Genomic DNA, 16,913 nt, shown 5'->3' with positions numbered 1-16,913 from the left:
TATTGTAATACTGTGATAAGAGCAGGAGCTAACATTTCCCAGTAATCTCTTATCTAAAATAAAGTAGTCGATACGGGTGTATGTGTGATGAACATTGGAGAAAAAGGAAAAAACGTTCTTGTTGTTGAATTTAAATCTCCAGATATCAGAAACACCATTTTCAACAATAAAATTGTTGATAACTTTGGCAGATTTGGTGAGAGGTTGATCCCTGCTGGATGATCTATCCAATGCAGTGTTAAGCACACAGTTAAAGTCTCCCCCTATTATCAAATTGTAGTTGTTGTCATCGGGTATGATTGAGAATAGCTTGTTAAAGAAATTATAATCATCACAGTTTGGAGCATAAGCATTCACCATAATGACAAGGCTGGCAAATAACCGACCCGAGACAATGACAAATCTCCCATTTCTGTCAGCGATCACCTCCTTAATTTGAAATGGAATTTCCTTATGTATGAGGATAGCTGTCCCTCTTGATTTGGCTTTAAACCGTGAATGATAAACCTGGCCAACCCATCCCCTCTTGAGATACTTAGCCTGATCGTTTTTTCCTGTAGAAAGACTATGTGTGAATGTAGCTTTCGGAGATAGGAGTCTATTTTCTGTCTTTTCACCCAATTATTCATACCTTTAGTATTTAAAGATATAAAGTGGATGGGCTGAGTTTGATTGCAGTTAGATGCAGTTGTCATGTTCTAAGAGGTTAGCGAGGTAAATACAAGCAGTAGGGGTGAAGGGGGGAGTGGAGTAGGGTAAAGAAAAAAAAGAGAAGAAAAAGGAAACTGAACAGATGGCATAAAACACAAAAAAAAAAAAAAAAAACTTGGTGAAGGACAGCATCCCAGAGGGGACGTGGAACTCGAACTGTGATCTTAACTGCCAGTTCACAACACCCAACTTACACAAAACTCTGTTATCAGCAGTAAAATTAGCAAAAATAGTATACAGGTTCACATGAACTTGTGCAAAAAACCCTGAGAGACTGGTTATAATGAATGGTAGAACTTTACGTAACGTAAGTAGGTAACATGGAGGAAAACTATTTTGTGTGTGGTGTGTGGAGTGTGGTGTGTGTATGCGTGCGTGCGTGCGTGCGGGTATGCGTGTGTGTGTGTGTGAATGAGCGCATCTATCTGACCGGGCGTCTTTGTGCATCTTAATTGTCATTAAAGAGGCGCAGCGTTGTGTGGACCAACTATAAAAGTTCAACAAAAGTCTGTCTGTCCCGGGTTTAGCTCCACACAAAATCCATGCACATAAGTAAGAAAGACGGAGCCTGGTGAATTTAAATTCCCTCGCTAGCTTCAGGATGCGCTCCTTGGTCTGGAAGTGCGGCAGCCACCCTGCGGGCCCTGTCGACAGCCGGGGGAGAAGGAAAGGCCTCTGAACCAAACACCTCCTTCAGGAACACCTCCACAAAGGCGGTTGCTGTGAGCCCTCAATTCTCTCAGGTAAGCCAATTATACGGATATTATTACGTCTCAATCTGTTTTCAAGGTCGTCCGCTTTAAGTTTGAGACTCTCGTTTTCCTTGGACAGGGCTGTGCAGGTGGATTCGAGGGTAATTAGTCTGGCCTCCATGTCGTTGAGTGCCTCTTCCATTCGTTGAATTGTCTGGTCGTGACGGTCAATGATAGCGTGGTCAGCCGAAAGTTGAACGGATAATTTGGCTATGATGCGTTCCTCCATTGAGTGGAGAAGCTTCTCCATGTGAGCCAGCGTTAGCGTTAGCTGTGCTTGGCTAGCTGCATGCTTTACGTTTTGGCTAGCTAGCGTGCAGTCGTCTGTTCCACTGTCGGAGGATTTTCCGTCAACGGACTGACTTTGCTTCTTGGTAGATTTCCCCATGTTCATTGGTCTCTCAGACAAGGCCGCACAAGTTAGCTGGTGCAAATAAGCAGGTATACTGCAGTTTTGGATAGGATTTCAACAGAGCTCTCCCGGCGTGCGACCTATTCCTCCATTAGACAGACCGGAAGTCGTTGCAATAGTAATCCTGCTCAGTACGAAAGGAACCGCAGGTTCAGACATTTGATGTATGTGCTTGGCTGAGGAGCCAATGGAGCGAAGCTACCATCTGTGGGAGTATGACTGAACGTCTCTAAGTCAGAATCCCGCCAGGACATAACGATACCATAGCGCCATGGATCTTTGGTTGGCCCTGGATAACCGGCTTTGGTCAGTGAGTAGAGCCGTTCCTGAAAGGCCTGGGGTGCGGTCGGATGATGGTCGCCCCTTTCCTATCTCGCACTGCATGTTTGTGGAGAACCTAGGGTCACTTGCAGACGACCTGATTCTGGGTCGGGGTTTCGTACGTAGCAGAGCAGCTCCCTCGCTGCGATCTATTGAAAGTCAGCCCTTGACTAGGGATGGGCATTCGATTAAATTGTCTTAATCGATCGTCGGATGAATTAACGATCGATTTTTGATTAATCATTAATATACAAAAAACAGTGTGTTTTCCTCATTGAGAGATTTATTACAAGATGAACAACTCTTGTGGCAGTTAAACTTACAAGATGGACAACTTTTGTGGCAGTTCAACCGGATCCGTTCAATGGTTAAACTTGAAAATATGCGCTGCTGTGCTCTTAAGCAGCGGAGCTTGCAGCTAGAAGCCAGTGCTTATGAACACAACTGACCCTTGTTTCCCCCCAAAATAATAATAATATAAAAAAACAATCATGTTAAACAATAACTTAACCAAAAATATATAATACTTTTAGTCTGACAGGTTTTGCCAAATGTAACTCAAAACTATCCAAAAAGGTGAGAAAGAGGGTGAGAGAGAGATTAGCCAACCTAACATGAATTTGGTAAATTAATAAAGCTTCATAAAAATAACCAGTAACTCACATACAACTTCAGCACCAGTCTACTGATTTTTGTTGAGAAAGAGAAGCACGTTAACATGCTCTGGGGTCAGACGCGACCACAGCCTGGTGAACTTCAGTCCAGCCACCGAAAACACCCGCTCTGCGGGGACTGACGTCGCCGTGATGCACAGGTACCTCCGTGCTAACTTGGCAAGCCTGGGGAACCTTATTCCATTCACTTTCCACCAGTCTGTATGATTGCAATCCAGGGGTGGGGGAGCCTCCCTCAGAAAGTTATTAAGTTCTGCTCCTTCGATGCCAGACTCGCATTGAGTGGTATAGTGCTCCCCAAGGAGTTGTGTCATAGCACAGACCTGGGACTGGGAGGCTGTGACTCCAGTGTTTGCGCTTCCCTCGTCCGTGTCAGACAACGCAGGCTCCTCGTCTCCCCCAGCCATTGCGATAGCCGCCCTACCGATCTCCACTGCCTCTCCCAGTTCAACCAGTTACACATTAGCAGCCATTTTCTGTGTTGGTGTGAGAAAGCCCAGGTGCTTGTGACGAGGGTCCAGCATTGATGAGATCATGGGGGCGGATGACACAAACTCAGCAGACTGAACCTGTAAATGATGGGGGAAATCAATGAGAAAAAATGCTGTATCTAAATAGGCAACACAACGCAGATAAGAGGCAAGTATGCATTAGTGAAAGACAGGCCTACTCCAATTGGCTATTTATTATGGAAATCATTTAAAGTAATGCTTGATGGAGGGAGGACCGCACGTTTGTCTTGAATTCGATGAGTCTGGGCACGTCTTCTTCACTGGGCATGAGGTGGATATTGATGAGGCCGAAGGTGACGGGATAAGTGTTCGAGATGGAGACGTCTTTCTCTGCAAACATAACCATGGTGGCACATTTAAGTGCTGACAGCACAGGCTGTGTGTCCTCCATCATCTGCCAGTACTCATCCTTCAACTCCAGGATGCTGGCATCTTGAAGCTAGGTCACGGTTCGGTCCGACAACACAGCAGCAACAGCCCACCGCTGCTCCACCAGCCGATCAAACATCTTGCACACGGAGTTCCACCGTGTTTTACACGACTGGATAAGCCGGTGAGTTGCGAGGCCCATTTGCTCCTGTTTCTTTTGCAGTGCATTGGTTGCTGCAGTGCTGCGATTGAAGTGGCTAACAAGTTTACTAGCTGCTGATATTACCCGATATAGATACAGTGTAAATCCGTCATTTATGGCCAACTGGAGTGTGTGTGCAAAGCAGGCAACAGAAATCCAGTTCACTCTGGTGGGACTGTTGGCAGCAACAATATTGGCCGCGTTGTCATGAACGCATGCAATAACTCGGTCTTCAAGTCCCCATTGCTCTACAGCTTTATTCATTTTCTCAGCGAGGTGGTCAGCTGTATGCCGACCTGGCAGGCTTTCTGTGAGCAGGACCATTGAGTTCATTTGCCAGTCATCCCTGATGTAGTGGCAGGTGATTGTGATGTAGCTCAGCTGTTAAAGCCGTCCAGCAGTCTGTGGTTAGAGCAACTCTTTCAGCTTTGCTCAGTTCTTCTAACAGCTCCTGCTTCCGTTCTTCGTAATGAGTTTCTATCAGTCTGGTGATGGTACGTCGTGACGGAATGTGATATGCTGGTTCTAATAAGTTTATCAGTTTTCGAAAACCTTCGCCCTCAACAATACTTAAGGGCAGCATATCCATCTCAATGAACTTGCAGATCCCTTGGGTAATTTTCTCTGCTCGTTGTGCATCGCAGCTCCTCCGTGCTAACATCGAGTTGATGCTAGGTTGAGACCGAGAGCAGGATGCACCGCCACTAACCAGGGTCGGATGCGCAAGTGGTACATCATTTGAGTCGTGGACGAGTTGTACTTATACACAGCTTCGCAGTGTTGGCAGTGAACTGAGTCATTCTTTAAATCAAAATGGTCCCACGCCACACTTCGCCGTGACCTCTTCATGATTACTTTTGAAATACACGGAAACTCCCAGGTATCTGAGTAGGCCTGTGGCGTTTTTTTCAAACATTGCCCCCGTGTGGTAAATGTTTGATTGCTGCCACATAGCGAAATTCATTGCATTCCTTCAAGACTCACACTACGCAACAGAACCTGCATTAGTTTTATCGATAAAAAAGTAATGTCATCGACGAAATTCTTAGTGATCAATTAATCGATTGTCGATTAATCATGGCCATCCCTACCCTTGACCCAAGCTTTTGTCAGCCGTGGGCGCGGGCCCCACCGACACCCCGGAGACAGCCGCTAGGTGCCCAGGGGCTGGCCACACACACAAGCACAACTACAAGTGCAGGGGGAAAGAAGTGAGAAAAGACAAGAAGATTGTTTAAAAAAAATAGCATAGTGCCTGTGTTAGCAGGATCTATTGGTCCTCCCGAGTCCGCCAAATGGAGACTCTGGAGCGGAGAGGCTGAGCAGGAGCAGTCAGTCTCTCCCTTGATGCTGAAAAGTCCAGGGGTGCTGTAGCCACGATGAAGGCCGGAGTCAGGGCTTCAGAGGCCTGACACTTAACACAGAGCACCCCCCTTAGAAATCCCCAGGGGCATGAGTGTCTGGCCGGTGCAGATGTAGGGGTCTAGTCTGAGGAGGGGTGCTTAAGGGTGGGTGCACAGGCTCGCCAGGTGTAAGGGTGAAGGGGGAGCAGGGGGGCATCCTGGAGCTGTTGAGGCCACCATGGGAGCCTCCAAGTGTGGATGCACATGATGGCCGGGTGCAGGAGGAACAGTGTGTACTGAGGAAAACGACTAAGTGCCGCTTTCTCAGGAAAACGACTAAGTGCCACTTTTTCAGGACAATGATTGTAATTCTCCCTTTCAAATGTAAAGAGAGGCTTTTGAAGTGTGTGCTGCATGTGTGTGTGAATAATAGATCCAATGAAGCCTCAAGTCAGGCTATTTTTGGTGACATTTGACATATATTTTGGGGCTTTTGAACCTATTCTTCCCCTTGTATAAAAGCTTACAGCATCGGGTATTCCCAGCGGTCTCCTATCCAAGTACTGACCCGGCCCAACCTGCTTATCTCAAACATTTGGGAACAACAACAAAAAAATCAATGTCTTCGTTGGAAATATCCTTTCAAAAATGTTCAATACTCAATAGAGTAAAAAATGAAAGTAATCAACTCCTTTTTCTTGCAAAAAAATAAAAATAATCCATGTTTAGAAATTGACATGTTTCCTATTGTCTATGGATGAAAGGGAGCTTCCTTCCACAAAGTCTTCCCTAAAAACATCCATTTCAATAAAGCTAAAGATCTGGCTAATATCCCTCCTTAACATCCTTAGGAAGATGCTCCAGACCTTGGCAATCCTCCCCTCATAACGGGCGCTGTTCCTCCTTATTTTTACGGCTTACCCAGCATGGCTCAGAACATAGTCAAGCAGAGACACATTGCATTCATCCTTCTAAATGTAACAGGCCCCGCTATGCAGGGCGCGTAGACAGATAATATGGTTGTAAAACAGGAGAAATGATGAGCAGAGGAAACCTTCTTACTGCTCGTTTGGCGGGTCTTGCGAGAATTTTATTAACCAATTGTCCAAAACAAACAGAATTGTTCTTGCCTTTCTGCTATTAACAATTCTAAGTCATGTTTATGCTTTAAACATTCAAACAAACATAATTGTTTAACAGGATTTTTAACTCCAAGTTATTAGCGTTAGCTAATATGCGCTAGCATTAGAATTCAACAAGCATCTTTTATCATGGTTTATAAATAGAACATACATAAAACACCAAAAATCTGTGGTTACATCAAGTGCACAGGAGCTGTAAACCATTAACAACTAACTTCATCAAGGAGCGCGAGTCTACGTGATTCTTAACCATAGGGCCGCGGCCCAAACTTGGGCCACCAGCGCCACCTAGAGGGCCGCAAAAAACTTTCAGTTTTGCACCTGTGGGCCGCAAGGGCCGCGGGAAGCATAGGTTATCAACTGAAGACACCAGAGATATGTTATCCATGAGAAGCTCAGTTACAATGCAGCTTTCGACCACGTGGTGGAGGTAATGCATCAGTCAGTTGTTTAACAAGCTGCAATAGACAGACTAGATATATAGCGATATATATAAAATAAATATAGATATATCAGTGGCGGGCCGTGCATTTCACACCTAGGCCTTCAGTGATGTCCTACACAGTCCTACCTGAATTATTCCACCTCTTAATGCCGTCATTATGACGCCATGGCTCTAGAAACTATACATTTAGACAGAAACGCAGTGTAACCAGGCATTGCATCACCTTAACATAGTCAAGTACAACAGATATATTAATATTTCCGAAGCTTTTATAATCAATACATCAGCATTTACAGTTAACTTAATTAATCAGATTATCTGACAAACCGCTCCTTGACACCTGTGTCTGTCACATAACGCAGGACAAGTGCCAGCTGTGCTACATTACCCACATCTGACGTCTCGTCCACCATAACAGCGACAAAGGGTGCTTTTTTAATCTTCATTTTGATCTCTTCTCCCATCACTTCAGCAATAGCATAAATCAGGTCGTTTTGTATTTTGCCTGACGTCCCAGTAAACATGTTGTTTGTGTACAGGTGGTAATGCAAATCTGTGTTGTTCTCAGCAAGAAAAGAAAGAAGCTCCACGTAGTTTCCTCTGTTTCTGGACTCGGCGCTTTCATCGTGTCCCCTAAATGAAAGTTCCTGTTTACCCAAAAACAGGACACAATCAATCAGTCTTTCAATATTTCCCTATTTTTGTTCACCCTTTCGTTTTGGAGCTCCGTTTCCCTGCACACTTGTTCGTTGAGCTGTAGATCCACTCGGGTGTCTCCAAAGGTTTTCAAAAGCACCAGTGCTTGCAAGTGCCCAGCTGTGCTTTGGTGTCTCGTTGCTGCCTTGGTTAGACAACTCAAGTTTGCAAATCCAGTGTGGCTCCAAACACCAAATGATCAGTTGCAAATAACAGGCATTCCCGGCAGTACAATTTGCAGTGCCTCTCGGAGGCTGTGAGCCAGGGGTAGGCTACCGCTCGTAGTTTCCCTGCTGTGCTAGGCTCGCTAGCGTTGGAGTTGGTCGTTCCCTTTTCAAGATGTGTAGCTTTACTTGAAAAGTTCGTTTTGAAAATGGCGTTGTAATTATATCTTCGACCAAATTGATCTCTTCTCCTCCTTCAGCCATTGTGGGTTGAAAAAAAAATAGCTTGTAGAAATCTACACAAATTAGCTCGCTCAAGTTCTAGTTCTGTTTGCTAGCTTTGCCCATAGACTGTATGGCTCTGCCTACTGCCTAGCTCTGCCTCTCAATAGTGCGTATCCAATCAGAAGATGTGCACGTGCTAACGTTAGCGTACGCCTGCTAGCTGGCCCGTTGTCGCCAACTCGAAATCGGATTGGTTAACGCCACAGTTTTGTTTGCGTTCACTTTAAGCTACAGCCGCCCGCACTGTTGATTCTGAAGGCCTAAGGGCAGATTTCTTTGACCCTAGCAACACATTATGGCTGAAATATGATTGGATAAAAGCTCTAACATAAAGGCCAGCCCTCCAAATCTCGTTCTGAGGCTGGAAGCAGCGCAGCCAAGACGAACGCTATAAAATGAAGAGAATAGACTATGGGGAATAATTTAATACATATTTGTGGAAAAAATATATAAAAATTAAATGTATATTCTGATGATGTTTAGGCCAGCAGAGAAGGCCTTGCTGGCCCTGACGGCCCACCACTGAGATATATATATATATATATATTTATTTTATATATATATAAAATTATGGAGAAGTTTTTGAAACGGAAAAATTATGAACATCTGTTTCATTCTGCCCTGTCTCTACCCGACACAGAATGGACGATTAAAGCATATTCTAGTTTGCTTACACTGTTTATTTAAATCCGTCACTGGTTCACAACCTAGTATAACAAACTCTGTCCAGCTACCGTTCATAGGTGTCACACTCTAACCAGTCCGTGTTGAAACAAACACTACATAAGGCTACGTGCACGTAACTAAGGAGTTCTACTTCCGGCGTCTTGAGTGTACGCGTAACCATTTCCTGTTCACTGCAGTTTTTGGTTTTGATCGTGAAAAGATGGCATATTTCACCCGGTGTCTACAAAGTCTCCCAAAGATTGACGTGAATGACGTCCACAGGATTGTCGACCACTGTTCACCTGCACCCGGTTGTAAGCGTGAAAAGGGATTTAAACTGTACATATGAAGTTACATCCACAACTTTGAAGGTAAGTCAAGCTGTTTGCGTTACCTAACGTCTCAGCTGTCAGCTCAGCTGTTAACGTTAGCGAGCTACACTGAATATCTAGCAGCTAAATACTTCTAAATCAAATCGTGTAAATGTACTAAATACTTTAAGTGTTATTCAATACGTTGTTATGTTGATACGATTCGCAACTGGTTGTGTGTATTTTAATTTCGGTGTTGTATTTCCCGTCAGTGTCCAGGAAAGATCCAGTGACAGGAGTAGTGTGTGTGAGGGCGTTATGTCATCCGTCAATGGACGAGTCAAAACCACCTCACAGTTTGAGTGTAGGATGAATGTAGCGTTAAGATAGTTACCCATGTTCCTGGGTTAAACGTGTTATTTTAGTTCTTTGCTCTCTAGGTTAACCAATTCACGTTATAATCTACCAGTGTATGCTGACGTTACTACTGTGTTTTCACTGATAGCAACCAGTGGTGTAGTATAGTTTGCTTTCCCATGTATGCTGAACATCCCAGCTAGGTAAAATACATAAGATATGTCTAAAAGTTTATTTGAACCTGTGGAGTCTAGCTAGGTATACTGCAATCTTTAAGTGGGGATACTATGTGTACCTGCAAATCAAATAGACTGTATCACTGACAACATCAACACAGAACAAATCTAAAGAAAAAGATTATTAATCCCTTTTTTTTTTACATCTTGCTACAGGTGGGGCTGAAGGATTAAATTCCTGTATAACTGGTCCTTCACAGCTGTACATGTGTAGCTGGATCAGTGTTGTGTAACCATTGTGTGGCTCTACTTTTCCAGTCTGCACATTATTCACAGCTTGACATTCCAGTTGTTCCACCAGTGCTGAGCTGTACGGAGAGTGAACAACAGTGGCACAAGCCAAGAACCATGGCAAGTCTCGGAATAATGTAACTATAATTACAATACTACATCTACCCACCGACATCATAAGCTCATCCCTGCTATTTGTGACCTATATTCACAGGGTATTAAACCAGGTCCCATCGAAAAGATGGCTGTGATGTCTGCCAAACCAAAGCAGAGGACCATGGCCGAGGGAGTAAGGTGAGAATTTGTTTTGTAGTTAGTAGCCTTTTAATTAATTTGTTAGGCCTACTTTTCTCAACCATCAAGAAAACTGTAGTTTTGTTATTAGATGATGTATCTTAATGATGTTTATCCAATTTTCATATAGGTCCACACTGTACAAAGCCACCAGTGGAGAGTTGCTGGACCTGTCTGTTCTCAAAGTGTCAGAGATCTACAAAGAGTTCACCCCTATTTCTGCACCAACCATTTGTACAATGGGTATCACCTGTGAGGTGCCACTGGTGAACTGTGCACTGGGTTTGGTACAAGTAGGTAGTCCTCTTTCATATCAACAACCCATGGCAAGAAGTCGCTCTGTTGCTCACCCTGACGCTCCACCACGTCCAGATTTGCCATTGGCTGGCTGCAGACTGGAAACATCGTGCTTTATGTCTGTTTTCTCTGAGCATCAACAGCTGCACTTCAAGTCACTTGAGGTTACCTGGGAAATGGCTAAGAATATAGAGGGTGCAACTAGGGGCCAAAGTGCATCTACAGACTGGCATAGACTGAGAAAACCTAGACTCACTTCATCACATTTTGGGGAAATATGCCATGCAAAACGTTGCACCTTAGAAAAGATGGCTGACCGGTTGCTCAAAGGGGTCCGTCAGACAGCAGCAATGAAGAGGGGTCTCGAAATGGAAGATGATGCCATCGAGGAGTATTGCCAGCTCAAGAGGGTGAACCACTACCCTTGTTGTTTTGTTATACACCCTGACACACCCTGGTTAGGCACATCCCCAGATGGGGTTGTCTTTGACCCAACAGAGTGTTCTGAATTCAGCCTTGTGGAAATAAAATGTCCAAACATTAAAAGCTATGTGGATTATCCACATTTGAAAATTAAAGACGGCAACCTGGAATTGAAGCCAGGTCATGGCTACTACTGGCAGGTGCAGGGTCAGCTGCTCCTAACGGGGATGGAGTGGTGGGATTTTGTGGTGTTTGCGGAGGAAGACACCCTGATTCAAAGAACATATAGAGGGACAGTGATGTGATACAAAAAATAAGAGAGAGAGCAGACTTCTTTTTTTCTACACATACCTGCATAAATATGTTGTATGATCAGTAAACAATGAATTCTTAGAAATGTTTTGTTCTGGTTGATTTCTCATTATAATGTGAGGCCTTCAAGTGGGTTGTTTTAAGTTTATTTATGGAGTTGTAAAATGTTTAGGATTGACCACTTCACTTAAGTGTACACACCAATGTATTACTAGATTTTAAACCAATATTCAATATGTGTGAGGACCACTTGAGGGAAATTAAGGGAAATTAATTTGATATAGATTTCAAATAAATAATTTAATTAAAATACAAGTCAGTATATGTAAGGCAAAAAAAATTTGTGGTGTGAATCAGTATATTGTTTGTCAAATAAATAAAAGAGGAGCAGACAGCCATGAAGCAAACAGTCAAATTTCTACCTGGCAATTATGTTTTCTCCATTCTTTAACCAGAGGTCCATTTTGGTAATTGCACAAGATGCAAGCTACGGTGAAAAGCTGGTAAATGCTCCCTCAAATCGACAAAGGGATTACAGTATCAAAAAGTTTGTCTTCTTTGACCCGCCTTATCAGCCTCTCCATGTGAACTCGCAGCCGTGCGATTGACTGTGTCTCCAGGACGTCCTGTGTTGCCATTTGCTCCTTGTTGGAGCGGAAGGCAGGCCTGTGCAGTTTTCCTGCCACAAGATTGTCCACGCTGAAGCCCTTGTCCACCATCACAGCCATGTCAGGGGAGAGGAGAGTTATGATGCAGTGGCGGCTGGTGGAGTTTTCTCCAGGGGGGGCTATAACTCCAAAATGTATTTAAAAAAAAAAAAAAAGCATGCATACATGTAATAAGGTATCAAATGAGTGTATTTACATAAATGAAAACAACAAAAACAACATTATAGATAGATAGATAGAAGTGCAAAGAGAAACAAGTGTGATATATAGAGTATGTACAGTATATGCAGTTAAGAGTGATTATGTAAAGATAAGGGCAGTATAAAGAGGTGGGAATAATTGGCATAGTATAAACAGATGTAGTATGAACAAATATACAGATGTGCTATATTACTATACAGATGGCCAATATACATATATAATAAATATCTATCTCTCTATCTATCTCTAGTTATATCTCTATATCTATATATTTAAATAATATATATCATATATAACATGGACAATACACATACTTTATAACAGAAGGCTGTGACGTCAGCCTCGCCGTCAAATCCAGACCATTCAGCTCGGGGCGCAGGAGAGGTGCGCCCCAACATCGTCTTATCTCTTGTATTGAAGAGGAGCTACTGCGCATGTACAACCTTTAACGAGAGTCTATGGGCAAAGATTCCTGCGCCCCAGGGCGGAAATACGTCACCAATCAGACAATGTCAACGAACGAAACAACTTTACTCATCATTAACTATGAAATATTTATCTTGCACATCTAAAAAAATATATACATATATTTCGAAATATTTTTATTTTATTATTTCATTTTTATTTCATTTTTTTTATGTCTTATTCAAGGAAATGTGGTGAGAGGTGAGTGGTGGGGCGGCGCCCTAGCGCCCTCTATTGGCCAGCCGCCACTGGTATGATGCCTGACAGTCTAAAGATCTCATGGTCACTGATAGAGCCCCCATAGAGCGCAGAAACAAATGTCAGAGGACCATTTGGTGCCATGCCAATCATGGCCTTGAAGGTACAGTGCGATTTGTAATGTGAATACACAAGTGAGGATGGAGTTTGGCACCGCAGCTCTGTGCAGTCAACAATGACCTGAGTGTCTGCATATTCCTTGAACTCAGGAGGTAAGTTGGCTTTTATCTCCTCAGGGGTCATCCAGATACACACAGCTCACAGTATGCAGTATAGAAAGTTGGCCCAGGTTGTGATGATCCTGCTGGTTGTTGTTCGGTGGATGTGAAATTGGTGGCCAAGCTCTCTCTGTGTGCATCCAGTTGATAAATAATTTAGAGAAAGAAATAGCTCATCTATTGGCAGCAACTTGGTTGATTTGTGGGATGTTTTCTTCTCTGCCACACAGACCGATGTTTCTTTGGCACTTGTCACACACACATCCTTGATGTTGCTGGCTCGATGAGCCTCCAGAATGCCATCAGGTGGTCATAAGAATGGAATCTTTCAAACAAAATACAAAAAAATAACATTGTTAGTCATGGTGGACTAATTTAGTTACACAAGGTGAATTATCTTACTTTTTACTACTACTAATTTACATGAAGAGAATACTTAACGAATGGCTGTGCCTAAACATCTGACTGAGTGCTGTAGGTAGTACATTTTCCGGCCTAATCATATCATTAATCATAAATGACAGTAATTTTACTTTTGATATTTGACACTTGAAGAAAAATACTCTTGTGGCACTGTGGTTAAATTAAAATACTCTTGTAAGGTGGTCTTTTACCGGAGACATATTTAACAATGTGTAGCCCATCTTAACTTTCACTCAAGTATAGGACTTGTGTGATTTTTAGTCTATCAATGTCAAAATGTAGGCTACCATCTAGTAGCATCTACCAGCTACATGATTCAAAGAGTCTGATATTAGCAGGCTAGTTAATATGGTACAAGACATGTATTTAAGTGCTGTGTCATATGATAATATCGGTATCAGCTTTCTGCAATCCAAAACAATCTTAATTACGACTTACCTGGTATAAAATCGGATGTCCTCGTCCGACCCGGCATATCGCCTCAATCCGAAACAACTCCGCAGCTGGAGAGCCTCAATTTGCAGCTCCATCTCCTTAATTTTCTGGCGAAGACTTTCATTCTCCTCGTCCAACTGATCCGCGATCATAGCTGTTGTTTGAGTTAAACAATAATCATGATCCGGTGCGAGGGGAGCCACCTCCATCTCTTCTTCTGGGTCGACAAGAGGAGGGCTTTCAGCTCTGGGTCTCCACTCCCACACGCTCGCCCTCGGTGTTGGTACTTGAAAGTTATTCCAAGCAAAAAGAGCAGGGACGGTCCCTTTCTTCAACCTCCTCAATTTCCCCGGATTGACAACAAAATCGTCCTTTATGAAATGCCTGCTGCAAACATGAGTAACCTTGCTTGGTATGAATTCGTCCCGCCGTACCTTCACCATCCATTCGGCTCGCACAGACACATCAACCGGAAAGCCATGGAAGCTAATAGTAGTATTGTACCGAGAAGAATTTGTACAAAGGGGTACACAACAATGTAGGGCCCACTTTTTGACTCGTTGATACGACATCCTTCTCTCTTTTATCCGAAATCCGCTCATTGTACTACATTTTACTCTATTACTCAGCAACTTGAAACTAGCATCTCCGGGAAATCACCACAACAACACGACCTACCGGAAGTTGTCGAGCGTACACGCAACACACGGAAGTTAGCCGGAAGTTCCATTGTGCTCGTAGCCAAAACCGCCACTGCAAGAGATACATTAGATACTACAGGCCAGAATCTCGTAATACTCTAACATTCGAAATATAAATTATAAGAATAGATAATGGCATAACAGAAGGTATATCCAACCAAAACTTTGAAAACAAAAACGACTTGCATACCGTAGCTTTCCTGTTTAAAATGACTGTTCGTAGGCTACTCCGAACAGAAAAAAAAAAAAAAAAAAGACCATCAATCCAAGTCCTTCAAACCTACCGCAATGTCCAACGTTGCATTGTCATTGACAGTGTTCCCCTGAATGGTCCCCTTTATGAAGGATACAGCCAGTTTGGGATCCTTGAAAGATTTTTCCTCACCTCCGAACGTGATGCGGAACGTAGCAGGGAAACGGAGCCCGAATTTTACACCGTTTACGTTTTGAAGGGGCCGCTTTGCCTCCACAAAAGCCGCCCGCTGCTTAGCCACTTCTGGGGCAAAGTCGGGGAAGATGTGAACATGCCTCTCCTTGTAGAACAACAACTTCTACTGGCTTGATAGATGGAGAATGCAGTCCTTCATGTCCCCATGGTGCACGCAAATTATGAATGGCCTGCGCCTCTCTCCTTCTTTGGGATTTGGCGCCAGTGTACGATGACCGCGATCCAGACGTGGAGTGTCTTCCAAATCCAATACCTCCTTCAATACAGTAGCACAGAACTGACGTGGATCTCTACCTTCTTCGCCCTCCGCTATTCCAATCAGCCGAATATTCCGACGACGGCTACGACCTTCCAGATCCAAGCATTTCTCTGATAAACTGCACACTTTGGATTGCAATCGTTTCACCGTGGTTTCCAGAGTCATGACTGTTGAGCTCCACTCTGTGGAAGACTGTTCAAGATCGTCAATGCGCTTGGTGTTCTATGCATTAGCTGACTGCAAAGAGCTGACGGTGGTTTGCAACTCTTGTCGGATAGAGACTATTACGCAGGGCAGCTGTTTGTGTGTCCATTTTCGTGCCTAACAATTCTATCGCCGTCATAATTTTCTCCACAGAATCAGGAGAGAGCGGCGTCCATGTCAGTCGTAGAGCTAGCACCTTTCTTGCTAGCAGCTGAATTAGCCGAAGCCTTCTGCTGTCGACTCGTCATTTTTCCAAAACGGAGAAGGTATCTTATAGACGCGTTATTTCCTTGTCGACGCTAGATTACGGTTATAAGACCTTAAGATGACGTACTCTATTTTGCACGCTAAAAAAACATTTAAATTAAAAGTTGCATGCAGAGCTTCAGGATCTCGCAGCTTCACCTAACGACCGCCAGACCGGAAGTCTACATAATTCATTTTATCCAAATGGTTATGTAGAGTGTTGAACTTACTTTACCAGTCAAATTTAAATTGAGTTATAGCCCTGCAATTTTCATTAGATCATCTTATACCATTTCATACTTTCACAACTACTTTTATTCAACACTTACTGAACCCATCCTCTGGATTGTTGAAACAACCTGTGTGTTTCTTATGTGTCAAAACACTAAATAATTAATTATGAATGTTGTGCTAATCATTTTTAAACCTAATCTATTATTATCTCTAATTGAACATTTCTTCCTGTCATTGAAAAAAAACTCCTTATGGTCTAATGTAGCTTTAAAAATGTTACTAATTGGCTTTAGCCATAATTACAGACAAAATAAAATTCGAACATCTTCCGGTAAATTATGTTACATATTTCAATTACCTTTGAATTTCCAATGACTATCTAAGTTATTTCTAAATCTTTAAAATCCCAATTAAAAATCTAAATGTAATGGTGGCAACTACTCTTATTTAATGAAAAGAAAACACTTACTGTATGATGATCACAGTGTTAATTTTGGCAGCTATTTTAGATTTAGTCTTAGTCTTTAGATGAAAATGGTTAGTAGTTTTAGTCACATTTTAGTCCTTTTGATCCTTCATTGTTTTAGTCGACGACAATTCAAAACGTTTTAGTACAGTTGTAGTCGATGAAAAATCCTTACATTTTAGTCAACTTATTGTCAAAATGGTTTCTCTTTTTAAACTAATTCAGTTATGCAAATACAGGTATCTGAAATTGGAATCCAGGTGACAGTATCAAGTGTTGAAATTCGTAAAGAAACATTTCACTATCTTAACTTGTGTAATATCAGGATTCCTTACCTAAGTTTAGTTGGATATCTCTAGCCTAGACTCTCACATTGATGCGATACTGCTGTGCTGTCCTTGCTGATCCATTAGCCTGGAAGCCAGGCTCATTTGTTTGCTACAGCAAACTGAAGACTTTTTTGCAAGAAAGGCTAAGCCAACATGGCTAGCTAGCAAATGTGCCACTAGTTTCCGACTGCCCAGTAATATTG

At 42.9% G+C, this 16,913-nt stretch overlaps 1 long non-coding RNA gene across 1 annotated transcript; it reads left to right on the top strand.

The window, feature by feature from the left end:
- The first annotated feature begins 9,799 nt into the window (after positions 1-9,799).
- Positions 9,800-10,433, top strand: LOC134858573 (uncharacterized). Its single transcript, XR_010164973.1, has 3 exons — positions 9,800-9,949; positions 10,044-10,123; positions 10,254-10,433. It is a non-coding gene; the product is annotated as an uncharacterized LOC134858573 (long non-coding RNA).
- The last annotated feature ends 6,480 nt before the right edge of the window (positions 10,434-16,913 follow it).

Source organism: Eleginops maclovinus, chromosome 22, assembly GCF_036324505.1.
Source record: "Eleginops maclovinus isolate JMC-PN-2008 ecotype Puerto Natales chromosome 22, JC_Emac_rtc_rv5, whole genome shotgun sequence".
NCBI lineage: Eukaryota > Metazoa > Chordata > Actinopteri > Perciformes > Eleginopidae > Eleginops > Eleginops maclovinus.
This window is presented reverse-complemented; position numbering and strand designations above follow the sequence as displayed.